General features: G+C 32.3%; 1 protein-coding gene across 1 annotated transcript in view; it reads left to right on the top strand.

Moving 5' to 3' along the window:
* The first annotated feature begins 323 nt into the window (after window positions 1–323).
* LOC123696019 overlaps window positions 324–22,575 on the top strand; it is a 123,318-nt gene continuing 101,066 nt past the window's right edge. The window contains exon 1 of the mRNA XM_045642002.1: window positions 324–352. The gene's annotated coding sequence lies outside the window, so the exon portion shown is untranslated. The remainder of the gene's footprint in view (window positions 353–22,575) is intronic.

The raw sequence follows: 22,575 nt of genomic DNA, 5'->3' as shown, positions 1-22,575 counted from the left end.
TAGTTATACAAATAATTTAATTATCGTATTAAATGAAGTGTATTTTTTTGTTTGTTATTGTTTATGTTTAGGTTATTTTTTATTAATTTATATGATAGATGTATTTTCATTAATTATTCTATGTATAGGTGAGGTGACCAGTCCGTTTTAATATCAATTAGATAAAAATTATTGTGAGTATGTTGTTACCATTACTGAATACACGTTCCACGTATAATTTGAAGATTCTGTTTAATACATTATTTGTTCTTTCTAGATTGTTCCACGGTTTCTATTCAATACTAGGCCCTTTAATGATTACTGGGCCAAGTGGGGCACGACATCGGAGGGTATTACGACATCGTAAAAACGCGTAAGTGACTCGCAAGTAACCGAATAGCGACTTTTATTTGCAGTGTTCTACACAAGTGTCTTGTATGATTATAGTGCGACGACGCGACGATACGATATCGTGTAGTGATCAGATCGTTGGTGTTTAAAGACTTTATTATTTATACATACTTTTACTTATGCCTTTATTATTATTACAAAAGAAGAATGAATCTAATTAGTGTTTTCACGAGTTCTATTCATGTTCACATAAACTGTAAAGAAGTAGTTTAGTTCGTAGGTACGTTGCTCTTTTGTAATTCACGATTCACGAGATCAGATTAGCAAAATAGAGTAGGTACCACAAGTAAAGTTCAGGTGTAACATTATTAGAGAAAATTTGTGTATCTGCATAAATAAACATTAAACATATCCTATAACTTAAGAAGTTCATATTGTATGTTGTGTCAAAATAAAAAATCGAAAATAAATTACATATAGGTACCGCTAGCCAAACGTTGGAACAATATAAAGGTTCGCAGTTCACGGGCAGGCCAGTCAAAGGCACGTCTCTCGTTTAGCCGGCATTATTTGCATTCCGCGCTCAAGTTTCGCTAATCCCCTTCCGATTCGTTACTGCACCCGTGAACAGAAACTTTGACGAGGCCATTTTGTCTAAACTCAATAAGTGCGATGGCAGCACGTGATAGAGGTACCTTAAATGTGCGGCGTAACGTCAATTATTTAAGCGCTAAGATTAAGCTCTATGCAATTGAAAGGTTGTACAATATACAAACATAATAATATGATCAGGATACAAACATAATATGATCAGGCTTTAGTTCACCCACATAGTTTGGCAATAAAAACATTATATAGAATATTCCAGCTAAAAAGTACATATATGTATCTCAATCCAGTACAGTCGTTTCTATAGTTTTTCTCTATAAAGTAATTCATTTTAAAATTGTAATCGATTTAAAGCAGATTTTTCCAAAGTACATAATGAATTGAATTCTTAAAAGAATATCATAAATCTTTATTAATATTTCTCTCCGATACACCGCAAGTTTCCTCTTAAGATGCGTTGAATCGAGCATAAATTTAATACTGCTACCAGTTTTCAGGTCAATGGTGTTATATTTTAAATATGTATGAATAAATTATAAGCACACATGTTTGATATTCGTTAGGAATAATTGCTTGCAAACGGAAATTTTGAGAAGTTTTCAAAATAAGATAGTACCACGTGTGTGAAATTGATACTTTCATATTTTAGTTTTCTAAAACGTGTAGGAAAAAAGTTGAGAAAAATAAATATTGAGTGATTTTTTTAAAGATAACAAGATCTGACGCATTCGAATGTTCAGTATAAAATTATAATTAACTAAAAGCTCGTGTTTATACCTTATTATTATGTATCAGTGCTTAAAATACGTTTTTTTTCGAAATAAAAATAGGTGCTTCGCTATAAGACCCAAAAACACAAATGATTCAACAGCAATTAAGAGATCTCACGTCATTTTACCATTTCCAATATCTCAAAAATAAAATGGCTGGCTTTCGTCCAACTAGAGGCAAGTGTTATTCCTTGCATATCACGTTTAAATTAAAGGATTCGAAATCACTGCTGGATTTTATTTCGCTCCCTTAAAACTTGCAGCGCAGCCATTCTTTCACGTCTGATATTCAAAGCTAAGCGTTCCGACCGTTAAATTAATAGCCAAATCGCTCGAACGTTTATACAAAAATCTTTTAAATAAAGTTGGTACGTGATCCCCTGCACCGAGGGGATTGCCAAATGGTGCTACAACAGATTTTTGTAATACTCTGTATTGGTAAGCGGGGTCTGGACTCTCGCCAATTCGGCCATCGATTCACAAGTTCATTTTATGTATCCTGATACTTTGCTATACAAGTTGATTTTGTTGGCGGATGTGGACAAGACACGCCTGACTCGTGAAAATAAGATATATTGCTGCTGAATCTGTGCGAACGTAGTTTCCTTTGATTTTGTTGTGTTTGATAACATTTGTACGGCTTTCAAGGCAAGGGAAATCAACAGTCATAAATCATAATGCGAAAAAAAGATTTACGTACTTAGTCTTTAAAATTAACTTGTGCACCCAGTTATCTTTATATATATCAAAAGCAAATAAAAGCGATCTACAAGTAACATGAGTATCGCAATTAATAAAACAATTATACTCCAAAACTAACAATTTAAGGTCAGAGTTACTAAATCAAAATTGACATAAATGAGCAGCAAAGCTTTGATTTCCGTCTCTATTTAACCCCGAATGCCATGATGGACGTAAAGAAAATTATTTATAAATCAGTTACCTTTAATCAGGGCTGATAAAGCGTACCGTTAGCGCAAAGTGAAAGGATTAATCATGAAACGATAGTCGACAGTAAAATATCAGCACCATTAATTGAATCGAAATGTTGCTTTAACAAAACAAAGGCCGTTGCGAATGACAAATTTATTCTGTCCTTGAGGCATCAAATGCTGGGAGTTGGGAGTTTTGTTAACAATACCTTGTATATAATCTTTTGAGTTTCCTCAATTTTAATAAATTAAACTCTATAATGAATTCTCCTTACAAGTTAGATGTAGCTTCATGAACGTGTTCGGTAATTGTGACAAGACTCTTATTTACCTGAAATGTTAAATTAATTTGCAAGTATTTTAATATAATATGATATAGGGTTTGAACATATGTGTAAAAGTTAATGATTTCTCAAAATATTGCTCATAAAGTGAGCACATAACATACTAGTCGGATATGATTCGTTAAAACCCTTTTTAAAACGAGCATAATTAACAACGTCATACCAAGTTAAGTTTTCATGCAAGCGTAGTTTCAACTGAGACATGTGAAATCAGGATGCAGTTCATTACTGCGCGCATTGTAACGTTTTTATTTGCCTAATCAGCAAAACGGATTTCGCTGAACTTAGAAAGATTTATGAGTAGTTCCATATTTCCCATGGAACGTTGGTAGCTTGTGACAAGTACTGTTTTGTGCGCCAAATCATGGCTTGTGAAGTCACGAGCATTTCACTGATGCGTGGCGCAGCCTGACATTAATTGGTAGGGGTATTTAACTCGATGTAAAGCCAAGGAGGCTTATGATTTTAGTTAGGTATGGTTGGTAGTGTGATTATGGTTGCCTCGTTATTGGTTGGGTGCAAAAATTTGTTGGTTCTGTGGATTTGTCGGTGAATAGAGTTAATATTCGATTACCCAATGATATTCGACACAAGAATTTTTTAATTCTTAGGAATTACCACAGAACTATAGAAAACTCAACATGTAGTGAAACATTTGCATGATTTCAATGTTTCAGATGCTTTGTCGGACCTTTAGAACGATAAAAGCATACTTTATAGCACGTATATTGTATAAGTAGATAAGAGCACTTTCGCTATTTTTTTAATCAGATACAATTAATGTTGACCTGGCGTTAATAATAATATTTTTTGCATAGAAATCGGGGTTTCAAAGGGATACATAATTATGTAAAGTCCTCCTTATATAAGAAAAAATAGGCGTTATAGAGTCAGATCACTACTTAAATATAGATAAAGTAATAGTAATACTCAGATTTTTAAAGCCTAATTACAAAACTAACTAAATGCACTGGAAAGTTTTAAAATTCACAAGTACAATACGAATACGCATACGATTACATAACATGAAAATCCATCGTTATGAAACTAAGATCCCACTGCAGGGAGGTATTTATGTAAATGAATTTCACGCCACTTGATGGAATGCATTATATCCGAGCACAAAGGCTTTACACTTGGCAAATAAATTTATTATCTTTGTGACGACAACATATGCTACGAGGAATAATGATGAAGTTTTAATTACGTTTTCATTTGTACGAGGAAATAATTTGGTGTTTTGTTTTGGTTTAGCTGTTTGCTCTAACAATGGTATCCAATTATTTTAAGTGTATGTGTTGATGTGTCAATTTGTTACATTTGAGTTTTACATTGTGTGATAAGGATGCATTATTATGTTGACGTATATTCGCTCTAGTTTAAAGCAATAATAGCTAGTTTTGTTCACAGATGTAATAAAAAATACATACTTCGAGTGGTGTAAATACGTATATTATAATTGGATTGGATAGATTTTTAATGCGTCTTAAATATGTTTAAGTTTTATAGTTCTCCTTGAATATATAAAAAACGACGTGTGGCTCGGGGACTGCCGCGGTAAATCTATTGAATGCTATGCCTTCAGGCCACATCTCCGCCCGTTGGAGTGGGTAGCGTGAGGTTTTATCGTTACGGAATTTCTCGATTCGGTCCCCGCGCTCAAGGCCTGCGATAGAAGCTATGCAATAGCTTAAAATATATCCATGTTTTATACGTTTTATTGCAACTCACAATTGCATCCAAACCCGATAGAGGTACCTGCCGATACCGATTTTTACGGGTAGTGTGGATTTCCCAACCAATTTTACTGCCGCATAATTTATTAGCTCGTTTGCTATTGTGGCTATAGCGTGGCGTTTACGCTATAAATCCGGAGAGCGTTCCAAATGTTAATAGGCTACACCTTTCACAGCGGTAGAGTCGTTGGATAATATTTCTGCTGTCGCAACTGCTACGGCTTTGTAAACTGTGTGTTCCGGGTTTTACTCACTAGTGTGTTCTCGAACTATCTAGAATGTTCTAGGTTTTCTAGGTTTTTAATGAAAGATAAGCAGTTGTGTGCTTGTGACGGATATTGCATCCTGTAGGCAGAACATTAAACCAACAATGCTCTAAGCCTGTAGATAAGGGTGCTTTTGATATAAAGGTTATCAAAAGAACTTCAGGAGGGAAACGTAAAATAATACGTTTCCCTCCTGAATGAATATAATTATTACGATTTATAAAGTGAAAAGTTAGGAATGAAGAGACTAGAAGAGTTGAGATGATACCCAAGTAAGTTATAAATGTAATGTATAGTTTATCTTATTTCTGTATTTTTTTGCTCAAGTAAATGTAGAGATTTCGAAAGACCTTGTTCGAAAATGTAGCCGAATGTGAACCAGCGTTAGTTTAGTTTCTTTGCCTATAAAGATTGTTATCATGTTATACCCAGAATTCATTAAAAAGCACTAAAATATGAGAGCACTATCGTAGAATTATAACGTGGTAAGTAAATACAAAAACAAATGCTTGTGTTTCTCTGCAACACCGAATATAACGACACTTCTCTATACGGTAACACATGTACGGAGCATAAATTTGGTCCTGGGCGTTAAAATTAGAAATGTACGCTCGCCTCCGAGAAATATGTGCCTTTGGAATTTATAACGCACCATTATATTTTTTCGCGTCCATAGAGAAACGATTCACAAACAAATTCGACTAAGCGCGTATTGGGAAAGTTTGAATGGTTCTGTAGGATTTTATTTATGGTTTCAATAAGAACGGATCATAGTTCGGCGTATTGATGAACTAAGTCATCAGGTTTCTGCAATTCCTCATAACGGGTCTCGACGCTTCTCGCTCTTCGTGGACCCGCCGCATTTTTTTTTTCAGCCTACCTCTGTAGCCGTGGTGACACGCATTAAGTACATACGTATGCTTTGATTCAGAGGTAAATTTTGGATTTCCCATTTCCTCCTATTTGAAATTATTCCTCGAAATGCACAAGTCTTTTTGTAGTGGATAAGATAACTGGTATTTGTGACGTTATCGCTGCAACCGCTTACCCTATGACGGCATCGGGCCGTGCTATCACCATAACAGTTGAAAGCTAATTCAAAACAGGCATGGCCAGAGAACCCGAATACATGGAGCTTATTTTTTCGCGAAATAAACTCGTCGCTTGTCACACCTGCCCGACGTTTGGATAAAGCGGATTTCGCATTGTTGCAACAAATTTTCGGGTGACTGTTTTGTCACTCGCTTGGTTTCCGCGGTTCTTTTATTGTTTGCTGCTCATGAAATTGAGTGAGAGAAAATAATGAGTGGAATGGTGAGGTTGCAATGATTATTGTTTTTCAATTTTATTTACTTATAATTGGTGGATTTTAATAGAATATCGCGGTACGTTTATTTGTTGGAGTAGTTTGACGCAATGCAACTTGCATTGACTGTTGTAAATATTGAACTGATATGCGATAAAACGAAACTGTACGTATTTTCAATTTTACACTCAAAATATCAGCACAAAATGGTGTAGGTATTCCAGTACATTGTGAATTGGTTTGAAAACCCTCAACAATCTTGAAGTTTACAAGTAATTACGAGTAAAGAAATTGTATTTGTTTTGTATTTCTTGTAAGATTTTCTGATGAGATTGCAAAAGTGAAGGCGGATCTTTCACGCTCTCCAATTTGAGGGCTGTAGTCAATCTTTATCAATTTCCTTTCCATAGAATAATAATAGGCTGGAATTTTGTAATGCCCATATTTCTTTTTAAACCAGCCCACCGTGTAATGTGTACCGTATTCTTTTGACACATCCATTCTGAGTTCTCTTCACTCCTTATTTGTTAGCTTAGACAGTTGAGTGACGTTGTGACGTCTGGTCTTTTTGATGTGGGTTCCCTTTTTTAGTAAGTGCATGTATAACGTCTGCTTCCTTGTTTACTCAGAAGCACATACGTTTATGTAAAACAATATTCACTGGGAGGGCCCTTTGTACAATAGTAAGATAATTTTCCGGTGTTCGATGAAGTGGAAAGAGGAAAACGTTGAGATTCCTGATATTGAGGTTTGAATATTTTGTCTGTATTAGTTGAAGATAAACTTTGTATCAGTTACGAACTGAAGCACAATTGGAGTTCGCTCCGATGTTGTGTTTACTTTTAATCCGCTGTATTTTACGTTTACTTTTTGTTTTCCTTTATAAGATTATATAATATTGTTGTTTACATATTATTTATATTACTTTATACATAAGATAGCGCTAGTAATAACACAATGGAGTTTACTTTAATTTGTATTTGATCGAGGATTTAAATCTTAAGATTAGCTCTGAATAGCGTAACTGTCAGTTAAAACATACATAATCTATGAAAATTCATATCAAAAAATATTAAATAGGTTATCAGTGACATAATCAAGGACATAATCAACAAATCGTGAAACAAAAACTTTCATTAATTTAAAAAAAATAGATTTTTTTTCACTACAGGTACAACAAGAATTTCAGTCATTGGATGAAAATATTATAAGTACAGATACCGTGCGTACATACGAAAAATAGCTTCACAAAAAGTTTATCTCTGTTCTGGCCACATTTTAGATTACCAACTACCCTGCACTCCTTAATCTAACTTTTAATATCGTGTAACTACTTTGTTCTGAGCGGAGGACGTTTTTAGCCAGTACTATATTAAGTTCAGGAGTTTTCTTCAAGAATCCTATTTCGTAACACAGTTTAATCAACTTCTTACCGCTATCTGCCTTTTGTATCTAAGCTAGCTGTTACAGCTTCGTTACTTTGTTTACAATTAACCCTACATTAGTCGCGTGGTCTACACGTGTAATCCAGTGAAACGAAATTGAAAATTTCTAAAAATCTAATAGCTCCAGTTATATCATCCATCGTGTACTCTATGTTGAATAATTGCCGCATGCACTCAGTGCAGTGTGGAGAGTCGGGTGCGCGTGTTTGTGCAACAGAAGCTCCGCCAATTTCGCGGTCTACGTACGTATGCCGAGTGACCAACTACGTATGTTTTTTGTTGTGACTGTTTCATTTATTTTTTACAAATATTATATTGTAATTTTAGTTTATATGTTCTCACTATTTTGAAATTATATGCTTATTTTGTTTGCAAAATACTGATTAAATTAGGTGTTTTATGTATTTTTTTTTTCATCTCATAATAAAAATGGTATACCCTTGTAGACCACGCAATCTCACTCGTCACTTGCTCTACCTATTTTTTTATGTCAATAAAATTTTATTTATTATTATTATTTACTTTTAGATACGCGACGTAGGGTTAACAAGATAAAGTGGGTTTGAAAAATAATTTAATTACATTTTGCATTGTTGTTTCAATCTGGTAGAACTCTAGTTTATTTTGTCTTATCAGTCATATGAAATGCTTATCAATATTGTTAACAAAATATATGTGTATGAAGTTGTGTTGATTTTACCTTTCTTTTTACAATGCTCATTTTTTATTCAGTCGTGGATCCATAGAAAAATTGTATTAAATCAATTATTTCACGTTTTTTTCATTTATCTATTTAATGAAATTATTACATACCACATTTACAATACTAAAAGTTTTGTTTGTCGTATTTAATTTTTTTTTAATTTATTTATTTATTTATTAAGGTTTACCAGAAATTGTTACACAAATTGACAAATATACATAAAATTAAACTTAAAGCTAAGTGTAAAATTTTAGATAGGTAAACACCACATTCACGAATGAAATTTAGACATTGAAAGAAACAACTTTATACAAAAAAAACTACTAATACATTTACTTTTTAATTTCTTGTTAGAATATACAAATTTCTCTTGTCAGTACAAGATGGAGCGGACCCTCGATCGTTTAAGCCCAGCCTCTGAGAAACTTTTCAATCAACTTTTCAAGATACTGTTTAAAGAACGTGAACAGTAAAAGTTATATTGTAAGACATATGAAAAGAGCAGTTTGATACAGTATTCAGTTTCCAAGCTACTAATAAAGTTTTAAAACCTACGTTGTTGCAAGATAAAAGAGTATTTTTTTTACATTAAAATCTTAAAGCAAATTTAAAAGGATTTCACAAAAATACAAAACCATTTTAAAAATGAGAACTGCAAATATAAATATCTTATTATGGAAAACAATAAAATGAACAGGAATTTTACGTAACGAAGCGTGGGCGAGCATAATTTGAGGTAAAATAATCATAACTTTTTAATACTCTATTTATTCATATTTTTCAGAAATGAATTTTTATATCTCTAAATATCCAATTTCAATTTCACGCTTATGACAATAGGAACTTTGTATTTTGTCAATACTAATAGAAGTACCAGGGCATGAAAGCGAAGAGCGTAGGTACTGGAAGTGATTTGCTCAAATAATTTACTAACTTGTGTTTGAGCGACGCGCTCATTGTTTTACTTCATCATAATTCTGTAGACGGAGTCTGCGGTCCGCGTATCTGTACGTTGCATTGTGCTGGGATTCTTGACATGCTTGTATTGTAGCTTTGTTTCTTTAAAATGTTGAATAGTCAAGAAATCTGCGAGGCGCACTTCGCATTTGGTAATTACAATCTGGTTGAAACTGGTTTGGGTAGGTATGTTAAGTTGTATTATAATGAATTGTTCTGTTTTATTAAAGTTCATTGTTCAATAATTTACCTCCTATGAATTTCACACCGTGTTTAGTTAATTCAATTAATGAATTCCATAAAATTGAACAAATTTCACCTCTTAATATAAGCATATAAGCTATTCTGTAGATGAAACCTAGAAGGCTATAATCAAAATTAAACACAAACAGCATTGCGCGAAAAAGGTACCATATTCCTTACAAAGTGAAAAGATTTTTGGAATTCTGTGTACCATTAGATCGTAGTAATCGTAAAGATAAGGTCTTCTAAAGAACCTTATTTCGCTATACAAAGAGCCCGTGCGTTGGAATAATGAGGTTGCCACAAGAGCCACTTTAATGATGCTTCTTTCAAACTTGACATTAGGACTACCTTAGCGCTCTGAGTGAAATTTCAGGTACACTTTGTAACCTTAATTGAAATAGCTAGACGGTATTCAATAAACGTTTAATTGCTTATATGTATAAGAATGTTCGTATCAAGTTTGATGTCTCCTGTAGAGACGATGAAAGTGAAAAAGTTGATTTTTATTGACACTAGAAATCTCAAAGATCGGAAGTTCTTATAAATATCGTTATGGCGTTTAGTTAATACATTGCTCGTATTTATTCTCTAAGTATTTATTGTATTATATCAGACATTTGAACAAATATGATTTAAAACATCATAAAGGGAAAATATATCTTAAGATGTTATTTTTCATAGTACATATTATATAATATTATCCTTGCTAACCTAAATTTCAAAGTATATTATGTATATTATGTTCTGTTGTTAAATTAGGTTACTGTAACGCAGACTTTAGTAAAAGCATATTAAGTCTATCTAGTCCTATTATTATAAGCGAACGATCTTGTTCTCTCTAAATTGAATTTATAAACTGTATCTTTTATGACACATTTAAAAGTAATTACTATTATTATATTAATGACTTTAAATCAGACAAAGAAAACTGACTAGAGACGCGTTAAAATAAACTGACAGGATTCAGCTAAGATCCAATTAGTTTTACACCAAACTCTAATATTCATTAACCGGCTCAAAAAAGCATCTCATATCGGCAAACACTAAGATCTGCGATACGGGAGCGTTGTGAGCCAATCGTGACCTGCACAATGGGTAGATTAAGATTAACGAGAGCTAGCGACCTGGACGCTATGCTCCCTTTGTGCCATCTGATTGAATGACTTTCCGTAAACAATGATAGCGCGTTTCCTTTCGTACTCGCCGACCCATAAAGATAATAGGATATGATTTTGTTCGAAATATTGTTTGAGTATTGGTGTTTTTTTTACGTGAGTAGCATTGTCTGGTCTGGCTCTGGTTATGGGTGAGGCGATGTAAGCAAGGAAGATATTTAAAGTAATAACTGTAGTGGAAGCTTAGAGTGGTAGGTAATAGTGTAGTGTTTTGTTTTTATAGGTGTGTACTATTTATAATGTATACAGTTGCATTGGTGGCTAGTTTTTTGAGCTGACTCTACTTTGCAAATTTGAATGCAATATTCAAATTTGCAAAGTAGAGATAATTTTTATTACCTTTGGAAATGTTAATCATTAATCATTTCCCCCTGTATAGAATAAAGTTTTAATTAAAATACGGTTACTAAGGAAAATTTAAATTTTTCTTTACATTTCCTTATTACGATGACACGCAAGTTACGAAATGCAATTTTGTTTTTCACTTTTATGTAAGAATTTTCAGTCTCTTAAAAGAAAACATTTTCATATCAACATTGTGTATAATACGATGGCGTTTATACAATTTACCGACAATCGATGAGCAATCTAATCTAATAATATAAAAGCAATTTTTTTGTATCGTATTTCAGAGGATTCTCTTAGGACTATTCGTATCCTTATCGAAATTGATATCCTAGTCACGAATAAAGCGAATAGGATTTTTTACGTGTGTTTACTTACAATCGTTTCAATATATCTTATATAAAGGGAATGTTATCTAATGAAACTGACATTTGAAATATCATCGTTCGGAAACCAGATCGATGTCCGATTGTGTTTGGAAGCGAGGCATGAATGCGCTGGAGCTGCTGGCGTTATAAAGTTGATAATATTGCTCGAGCGTTTGCGCGGCGTCTGGCTCCGATATTCTTTTATTTATTTTGTGAATGTTAGTGTTAATGTGTGTATATTGTTATAATAAGGTAATTGATTCGTACAATTATACGATTGAAATCTTGTTGTCCTTTTGCAAAAGAAATTTTGAGGTCTTAAGTTCAATTTTAAGTTGAATTTATGAGCATCACCAAGGTAGGGAAATAATAATATTTTTTAAATGTTATGGAGAGTTATGAGTAAAATGTAAATTTCCACAGCATAAGGGATAAAAGCTAGTATGTAACATTTAACAGACGTGCTGCGTTCGGTTTAAATATATGAAACTTTGACGTTTAATCCATTTGCAGGATAGGCATGGAGACAAAGCGGGCTTCGGTAGGCTTTGAATGTCAGGCTGCATACGGATTTTATCAGGCATATTTGGAGATAACACTGAAACCTGGGCAGGTTATTATGACCGTGCGTTGTTCAAAATTTGCCGGATTACATTCATCTTACTATGCGTTTAAAGAAATGGTGCGTATGAAGCTGTGAATAGAAGCATCGGGATTGATTAGCTTGTGGGCTCAAAGCTAGGAGTAAATCGTAGATACGTGGGAAAATGAGATGCTCGTATTGCTATTAGCCTTTAATCAATGTAGGTAGGTATGTTCTGGTCCTATAGTAAAAAGAGATACAATTTGCTTACAGGTGAACACGTCACGTATTCAATATTGTATCGGGACATTCCTCTATAAAATTGTTAAACACTTGACGAAATTTCAATTAAGTACCATAACCAATTTTTAAGAAGCGTCAGTATTTTATTTTATAAAAGAACTACCTATTTTCTCTGCACAATGTGGCGAAGTACGAAGAATACAAAGGAACACAAATTACGATGTATCCTCAATATTATTGGTTGCAATAGAAATAAGAACCATTACGAGAGCGAAGGGTTAAGTCGAGCTCGAAGCAAACAAACCTCAATATGTCTATCTAAAATCTATCTAATAGAACGCTATTGTGCCGTTTCAATAAATGATTCAATTTCCTCTACGCAAGTATCCGATCCACTTAAGCATTATGAAAGTAATCGGAAAGAGGGAATAGTTTTCTTTGCTGACGCTCCTTTTACGATAATGACAGAAATGTGGTCCAATATCTATAAACTATTACAACTTATGTTTAGATGCTGACCGTACGATCGAAACCTGATTGGAACTAGAAGATTGGAAGCTTCAAGATTAATATGTTTACCTTTTTAAGTGTAGTTTAGAGGAATAAAGTATAAACCATCTCCATCACATTACATTTTTTTATCATCATTCCATGTCTTACAATAACCCTGAACATAGGTACTATGATTCTATACTCTTCTGTTGAATAGAATTACGTTTTTTTTAAAACACAAAATACTAATTTCCGATTCATCTAATCTTTGTACATAACAATAAAATATGTATTCTAGTACTCCGGTCTAGTTTTCTATTTTTTCAAGAAATTCAGAGGGTTAGATCGAAAAAATAAGCATGTAGCATTAAATGGTATCTCAATATTGCTTGAGAACTTCATAAACTTATATCAACTTTCGGATAAAAATGATAAAGTATTAGTAAGAAAATATTCTCCGTACTTGGTTGCTTCTCAGGATTGTTTGGTTCAAATATTGTACTGGAATCATGGCTATTAAAAGTAAATAGATCTTTCATATTAATATCATATTGTTTAAATTGATGTCAACACATATTTTAATTCTAATAACTTTATAATTAATATTCATAATTTCTGACTCTCCCACTTACACTGGACATTGGCGAAGTCCCTTTATTGGGTGGGGTCATAAACAAAGAAGAAGAAGAAGGAATATTACTTATAAAGATAGATAAAAAATGCATCACATTTAAGATCTATCTTTGTTATGGATAACCACAATAATGATTTCAATATTAAAAACACATTAAGCGCCATGTTTACACGGCCATTGTCCCAACATTGTGAGAAACGTTCAACAAAGAGAAATCCCGTCTATTTTTCAATACATACTTATCACAGGAGCACTTTGCGAGGATTTAAGCAGACGCGCTAATGCTGGGATTAAGAAGAAAAAGTACTCCGTCCCTCGAACTGACAAAACTAGATTAGTGCCGATCCGATCATTAGTAAGCGATACACCTGATTAGGGGCAAACAAGCGACTAATACTGATATATTTAACAACGTATACGGCGGATTCGGACGAATATTCTAGACAGTAGGGATTAAACTTTAATGTTACTAATCACGGTGGGCTTTGAATTAATGATCAGTGATTGGATGATTTACTGTTACAGCATTCTAAGAAAATAATAATGAAGATCGCTTACAATAAAATTTATGGCAGAATATATCATTACCACTTACGGAATAAAGTCAGTTCTTTATAAAATTGTAGAAAATATTGGTTTTGCAAGAACGTAAAAATACATCCAATAATGAATTTCATAAATAATGCAAAGTTGGTATGATTGGTTCATCCAATTTTAATACATACGATTTTATTTATTCTCTACAGTCAGCACTCGAACAAAAAGGTATTTTCAGTCTCATTATAGTTTCTATGATCAATTTGAATGACAATAAAATCAAATTATAGAGGTGCTTCACCTCCACGAACACTTTGGCATTGCTTCATAAAATTTTCAATTTGTATTATTCTGCAACTTTGCAGAGTCGGAAAATTCAAATAGTTTGTCTCATTTCAAAGTTATATGTAATTTATATAAGCGGCAAGTTTTAATTCAAAGCGCTTCCAACCCGCTATTGATTTACAAAGAACGTCTGTTCATTTAATGATTTGCTTATTTACGACCCCCGTTGTAGAAAAATACTTAAGACGAGCACCTACTTAAGAGGATTAAATAGCTTTCGTATTTATTTGAACTATTATTTAACAAGCGAAGCTTTGAAGTTTTGAACTCGAATTTTCTGAATGGTGAATAAAAGAAACTAGCATTAATGGAACGAGATTAATTTATTTCCATTTGGTTTAATCACAGCTAGTAATCGTCGGGCAAAAACGCGAAATTCGGTAAAGCTGAATAAAATTAGGAGAATGAAGAGCTTATCTCTATTTCCTTTAATACATTCGACGGTGTCTATAACATATTTGGCTTTAATAGGAAAACGAGGCTTCCCTAATCCCTTCATTTGGTTTAAAATCGCAGCAGTTTGAAACCAAATCAATGGGAAAGCTTGCAAACGGCACAGCTTACGTATCTTCTTTCAAAGTAACTGGACATTTTTGTACGTTTATACTCTGCAACGTCGATACTAAGCTTAAGGTATACTTCCCGTTTTCCGCAAATAATCCTTATTGATTTTGGATGTGGATACAAAATATATATTGTTTGTTTAGACGTAAATGAATGTTCTCGATGCATTCGAAACAGTTCTCTTTAACAATATCATGTTCATTGTTAATTATTTAATTGATGTTCATTTATATTTTTTATAATTATGATTGCAAATTGAATAGGATTAGTGGAGGTAGTATATAAATAAGCCCTTGCTAAAAAAGTAAAGCATTAAGGATTCTATAAGGTTTAAATATTAATCAGACTAATTTGAAATTCATTACTATGTTTAACACTATGCTTTGAAAACGAGTTACATAGAGTTTGCCAAAGAAAGATATTCTATTGAAAATTATATTCAAACATCATTTATTTATTTATTTTTAAGGTCAGCCAACAGTTATTTACATCAATGCAAACATACAGAAAAAAGATTACAAAATAACTTACATAAATGTAATAACTACTTATAGGCTAACACCACATGCGAAAGAACTAAATATATAAATTTAAAAACAAACATTTCTTACAAGTAATTAAAATACCCAAGTATTTAATTAAAACAGTACTAAATGCGCAAATTTCACCAAAACAGCCCAATATAGCGGGAACCGTCACAATAACTGCAGTTTCGTTAATCCCCAGCATCTGCGTAAAACTGAATATAAAATTGGGAGCAGGACTTCATTTTCGCAGTCATTAAAATACAAAAAGAAAGTTAACACGCAGCTGCGCATTTTCAACTTATTTCACGTGACTCCAAAAAGAAAAAGGGCGAAATTGGAAACGCTATGCAAATAGCAGGACCGCATGCACTGTTATTTTGGGCTCATTAGGTTGCAGCTGATTTTACATACAGATGGCTTGGCAAGTTAAACGAGTTAATTTTGACTGTGGCACGTTGGTGGCTTGGAAACTTTTGATTGTAGTGCATTAGTTCTTTAGTATTGATTTGTTTTATTGAATTTGCCATTTAAGGGGAAATAAGTCCAGAGGATGTAAAGTCATTCTAATTAATCTGTACTAATATTATAAATCTGAAGAGTTTGCTTGTTTGATCGTTTGAACGCGATAATCTCAGGAACTACTGGTCCAATTTGAAAAATTATTTCGGTGTTAGATAGCCATTTATCGAGGAAGGCTATATATCATCACTCTAAGATCAACAGGGGCGGAGCAACACGAGTAAAACCGCAGGGCGCAGCTAGTTAATTATAAATTAATAACAATTAGATAAACTTAAAGTAACAGTTTGTATTTTGTAATATTGTTGGGAACATAATATTATAACGATGCCCATAAATTATCACTGTCACTTATTATGGTTATGGGTGGTGTTACAGTTGATTTGTAATTTTTAGAATCTATTTCTTTATTAATTTATGTATGTATAATAATATCTAAGTATTTAGTTTTTTTAAGTTAGTTAAGTTTATTTGGTAATAAAATTGTATCTTTGTCGCATTGGGAATGACCTGTAACGGCAAGTGATATTTTTATTAAATAAATAAATAAATAAATAAATAAATAAATTATTATGTTCCTTTAATATTATCTACACACAAGGTCACAGGAACCCAAAATAGTTTAGAATAAACCTTTCAACTGGGGCGTACCATAAAACTTTTTCATTAAATCTACCTTGCTCATGCCGTAAATCGGGAAAAATTCAGTTAAGCAGAAGAGTTTTACGACCCCAACGCAATAAAACGGTAAGAAATAATTTTCACGTACGTTTAAAACGGAAGGATCGTATAATATCGAGCCGAAACGAGCGAAAGCAACATTAACCAAATTGCACACAACAAACATATCTAATAATTGCCCTGTGGAGTACTGCGGTTTGTTGAATTATGCGACCATCATAACTTTTTCAATCTGAACTACGACAATTAAATTTACTTTCGCGTTGGGACATACTTGAATGGGTGGCGTGGATCGGTTGGTTTTACTGTTTGTCTTTCAGTCCATCTTTAATTTACATTCAATCAATACAAGATATTACGTGAAAAGATTCCGTAAGAGGGTAATATTATTTAGCGAGCAAAATTCAATTTGGCTGATCAATTTGAGTTTTTGATTAGTCACTTATCTATAAGAGAAATCAATATGAGAATTGGTTTGAAACAAATAAATATTAATTGTTTCAATAATCGTTTTCATCACAAACAAACTACGAATCTAAAATAGAATACTTCCATACAGCAGATACGGTAATGCAGTTATTATAAGATAACATTTATTCCAGTCTTGTAAACACAATCTTGCAGGCAGACAGTTATTATACGAAGCTTAAAGCATTTGAAAAATATAATAGATATGGTAATACAATCTTCGAAAATAACTTCTCAAGATTTTCAGAAGGCGCAGCCATCATTAATCTTCGCATTACACATTCATTCACTAAAAACTCACCCACTTGGATTAAGCAGAATTATAAATGAAGTGTCACAAGAAGGCTCACAAAAACTGTGAATAGAACGACCTCAGAATAAAGGGAGTGTATTAATTTTTAAGTGGTAGAAAATAGGCGCGAGAATTATAGAAATTTCAGGCTTTCGAGTGATAAATAATAAGAGGAATTTGGTTTAATTCTGTCTTCGTAGAAACGTTGATATCGTGGAAATTAATGAATAATATTTATTAACTAATAATGTCGGTGTTTAAATATGTATAGAAGATATAATGAACAAAATAGAGATTATTTGGTCAATGATCCATAGAAATTTCGGCTTAAGTATTTTTTTTATTCAGGTGATGTCATATTATTCCCTTTCAAATATTCATAAAACTTTAAAGCATTATAAAAGTGTATTTGTTAACCAAACGCGCCGCGAAACGTAAATATTCTTCCCCAATATGCTATACAAAAATTTATTTAAACATTTCACAGCTTCAGTAAATTCAAAATCGTATTATCAAAGAGATCGTCCGCAAAAAGGGGAGCGGAGTCTTTGTAGTAAGGACATGCTCACAGCCGCATCTGACAGAAGTCCGATTTGTATGTAGATAAGTGAAATTAGATCGATTTCCCCCGCTCCAAGGGTCTTTGTATTAATTGTAATTATAGTACTTCGTTATACCCACCTACGCATGTGACCCACATTGTTGTAGTTTTCCTTTTCTGCGTCCTTTCGATGCCATTCGATTGTGTTCTAATTGCTATCTATCGACCCTTTTGTTCGATTGATATAATATTTTTATAGAATCTTAAGGTTCTTGGAAAATAAAACGCGAATATCTTTATTAAAAATTAAAATCCAACATTGTGATTATTGTTTGCGCTTTTTATTTGAATTTACATTTTTTTATTTTCTATATAAATATGTATTGTACAATAAAGTGTATAAATAAATGTATAAACAACTTCCTTAGAGAGATAACAAGAAATAAATTATAAGTAATACATTACTTTTAATGTACTTTCAACACGCACCAAACAAAATCCATCCACCGCCGTTCTGTAATTCAATTGAAAAGAATCAAAAGCGAAATCAGTCAATCAATGCATTTACCAATCCTTATCCATATTTTCTTCACGAAACCCGAACCCCAAATGAATTATTTAAATTAGGAAATTCAAAGGGAAATAAATACATACGGTACGAATGCAACACGAATTCATAATGGTTTTGAAACGTATAAAATTGGATATAACGGGATAATTTCAATCAGCATCTAACGAGAGCTGCCAGGATAAAAAAGAATGCAAAAACTTGTCTGAACTACGCAACGGGCCTTTGATTCATTACAGTTTTTCGATTAGCTGTGAGCACTGCAGGCTATAAAAAATATATCTGTTTTTACGTAGCAACCATAGCACAGACAGGAATCGTGCTCGAATTTAAAACACGCTATAGTTTTGTTACAAAGATATAGGATACCTATCTTTTTATGTTTTTCATCTGAAACTTACACAAGATTTTTCGTTGTTTTAATTACAAATTGTATGATAGTTTTGGTTCGTTTTGGACGAGTCACGCTTGCTACATTGTGCTGTTGTTACCTGTGTTGTAATTAATGGTTTTGAGAGTAATTCTCTACAAATTATAGTTAATATTTCTTTGTTGATTAAAGATGAAGTAAGTTCACTTTAACAAACACTATAACAATTGTGATATAACATAATTATACGAAAACCATTTCCTTTTTTATTTGAATCAGTGTAAGCTGTACGGACAGTATTTACATAATTATTAAATAACAATACCTTAACATTTATAAAATTCATTATTTTTCTGTGAAAGCGAAACAAATTATTGTCATTCTTATATTTCTTACTTACAAATATCTGAATACTACACTCAGTCAATGCAAACCTTATCTATTGTATCATAATATTCTAGGAGGTAGCAACGTTGACAAGTGAGCATTTTAGTATAGTTGGTTCTTTGATATGCTGTTCCTCTTGCTATTTCGGTTACAGTCCGGGCTGTCTGGCTGGCCGCAGTGGTTGCGTTTAATAGTGCGCATCTTATCTGCACAGGAAAATATCCTTAATTTAAAGTCATTTTTTAACGCGTAATTTTTAATCTTTTGCCTTTAGATAGATCCATTAGACATACATTTTTTATTGCAAGACGTTTTTTTTCGTTGTTAAATAGGTGCCAGACGCAATTTTTATTTCAATATAATTAAAATATCATCGAAATAAGTGAAATTCCATCAACATGAGTCCCAGTGAAGGATAAGTAATCACTGTGTTACTTATACTATATATAATATTCATTTTACTATTTACAGTTTTTTTGCAACAATCTACCATATTGCCTCCTTTTTCCCAACGAACCTCAAATAGGACGTTAATGTAAACTTGATAAAAACCAAATTTCATCAAGAAATTAAAGACTTTTTAACGGATTTTAAACGCGATTTATTCATTGTATTATTTTCCCAAGTCTTTAATTTCAAAATGTATAATACTCGCGTAAAATCAAACACTAGAAAATACAAATATCATCAAATTCATATTTATACCCAAAAGTGTAATAAATATGAAACCATCTATTAAAAATATTAGTTTACTAATTATTCAATATAAGTATTAAAAAAGGATAATATAATATAAATAATAAAGTTATTACTTACCTTTTAATCGGACTCATGTTGATGTAATTTCACTTATTTCGATGACATTTTAGTTATATTGAAATAAAAATTGCGTATGGCACCTATTTTACAACGAAAAAAACGTCTTGCAATAAAAAAATTATGTCTGATGGATCTATCTAAAGGCAAAAGATTAAAAATTACGCGTTAAAAAATGACTTTAAATTAAGGATATTTTCCTGTGCAGATAAGATGCGCACTAATAAACGCAACCACTGCGGCCAGCCAGACAGCCCGGACTCTAACCGAAATAGCAAGAGAAACAGTATATCAAAAACCCAACTATACTAAAATGACTTTTTTTTAAACGTTGCTAGCTCCCGTACTATAACATAGCAATATACATTTAGTTATTGCATATGAATGTTATTGAAAATACACACACCAATGATATTTTATGTATAGATACGTTATATACTCACAATATATCCAAAAAAAATGCTTCATATGCAGTGTCAGGCACACACAAATACAAGTTTCATTTTACTTAATTTATTACATTGACAGACTGTATAAGAGAGATGGCTATAATAAAATGATATAAACAAAAAAGACAAAGATAGTTTGTCACTTCCGCGCAGGTGTAAGTAAAAGTCATAAGAATTCACCAATTAAATATAAATAAACAAATAGTTGCCATGGCAATTGGCATAGACTAACGACACAGAAGGTTCAATGTTATAGATGTTTCGTTTCCTGCACACGTAAACAAATGTGACAATTTCATTTACTATTTAATTATTATTATGAAGTTTTATTAAAATGAAAAAAACTTTTTTGGAGATATAACTGTATTAAGCATTTATTACTAGCTGTGGTGTTCGTTTTCGGTCATCATCATTTCACCCGATAAACACCCACTGCTGAGCATAGTCCTCCTTATAGAACTCCATACGGACCGATCTTACGCTATTCGTTTCAAGGCAGTTCCCGGAACCCGTACAAGGTCATCACTCCAACTTGTAGGATATAATAATAGTGGTGCCTAGATGAAAAAAAGTATGAAATAAAAGAAAGGATGAAGTATAAGCCTTTATCTAAAACACAAATAAAATTTATGTTCAATAGCTATTTACAGAAAAGCAAATAGCATTTTTCGTCAGTAGCGATAATCTTTTCTTTAATGTATACGTATATTCAACATCATTTTTGCAAACAAACATTTTTGCCATCACGATTTCATTGTATATAATAAATAGATATATTTGTTAATTACATGCACTGTGTGGATTTAAATATAAAAATAATCAAGTATTTACCCAAATCGAAATTAATAAAATAACCGTTCTATTTTCAATAATCGTATCTACATGATAATCTTTGAACACAGTGTGCGCTAGCTTTGTCACACTAGTGATTGAAGCAATGTTTTATCCCTTTCATTATTTCAATACAAGTGTCAAGCAAGTGTCATTCATTAATAATTGCAAATTGTTATTTTTGCTCTAAAATTATAATATTTTAATACATTTACCTGTGATATGATATCCCTCTATCTTTCTATATTTTATTATCGTAATTTGTGCACTTTCTGAACACACAAGAAGGCATTATTGATAATTTTAACGTTTATATCAGCATGTGCGTTCGCTGTCACAAGTCACAATCTGACTGATTCCACTGGTCCCAATTAGGACCAATTCACGGTTTACGTTTTGGTGCGTTGGTAACGTATCTACCTCTTGTTTCTATATATAATATCATTGACACACACTCATAATTATTGTCTATAATACATACTTATATATGTGTATAATCGCCTCGATGTGGGCATAGTACCGGATATTAAAATCAGACTCCAATTTCCTCTAACATTATCAAACAATCCACATATATATAAGTATATGACAAAAAGTGCAAATCCGAGTAAAGAAATGAACGTTTTACAGGCAAAAGCGAGAGAGTATATGTAATTTCATAATGAGATTAAATGTGTAATCTCATTATGAAATTACATATACTCTTTTGTGCATTTGCTGCAAAGAAAAATGTAGCTTATTTGAAAAACTTTAACCATTATAATACCGTGGACCGTTACAGCACGTAATCCTTTAAAGTTTAAAGGTTAATTTAGGAATGCCAATAGTAATTTTCTTTGGTCTTCGTATCGTCTTCCTTTCGATAAGGGTGGATCGTTGTTTAAGATATAGAGCACTAAAAGAGCATATTATGATTTGTTTGAATAATAGACGTGTGATTCCGCGTATATATTGAAGAGATAGAAACGATATTTTTTGTCTTGTTAAGTCTTAATTAAAATAGATATTACCAATAATTTTCTATACTTAAACTTTCTATAAAAATAACGAACAGACAGATGGCTGCAGAGGACTCTGTTCCATAACTTGAAGTGATGTTTAGACAGTAATAAACATACAGAATAATTGTTACATTAATTACGCTTCCACAAGCTTTATTATGTCAGGAATTAATAATCCGACAAGGTTATAAAAAC

Source organism: Colias croceus, chromosome 12, assembly GCF_905220415.1.
Source record: "Colias croceus chromosome 12, ilColCroc2.1".
In the NCBI taxonomy this organism is placed as follows: domain Eukaryota; kingdom Metazoa; phylum Arthropoda; class Insecta; order Lepidoptera; family Pieridae; genus Colias; species Colias croceus.
This window is presented reverse-complemented; position numbering and strand designations above follow the sequence as displayed.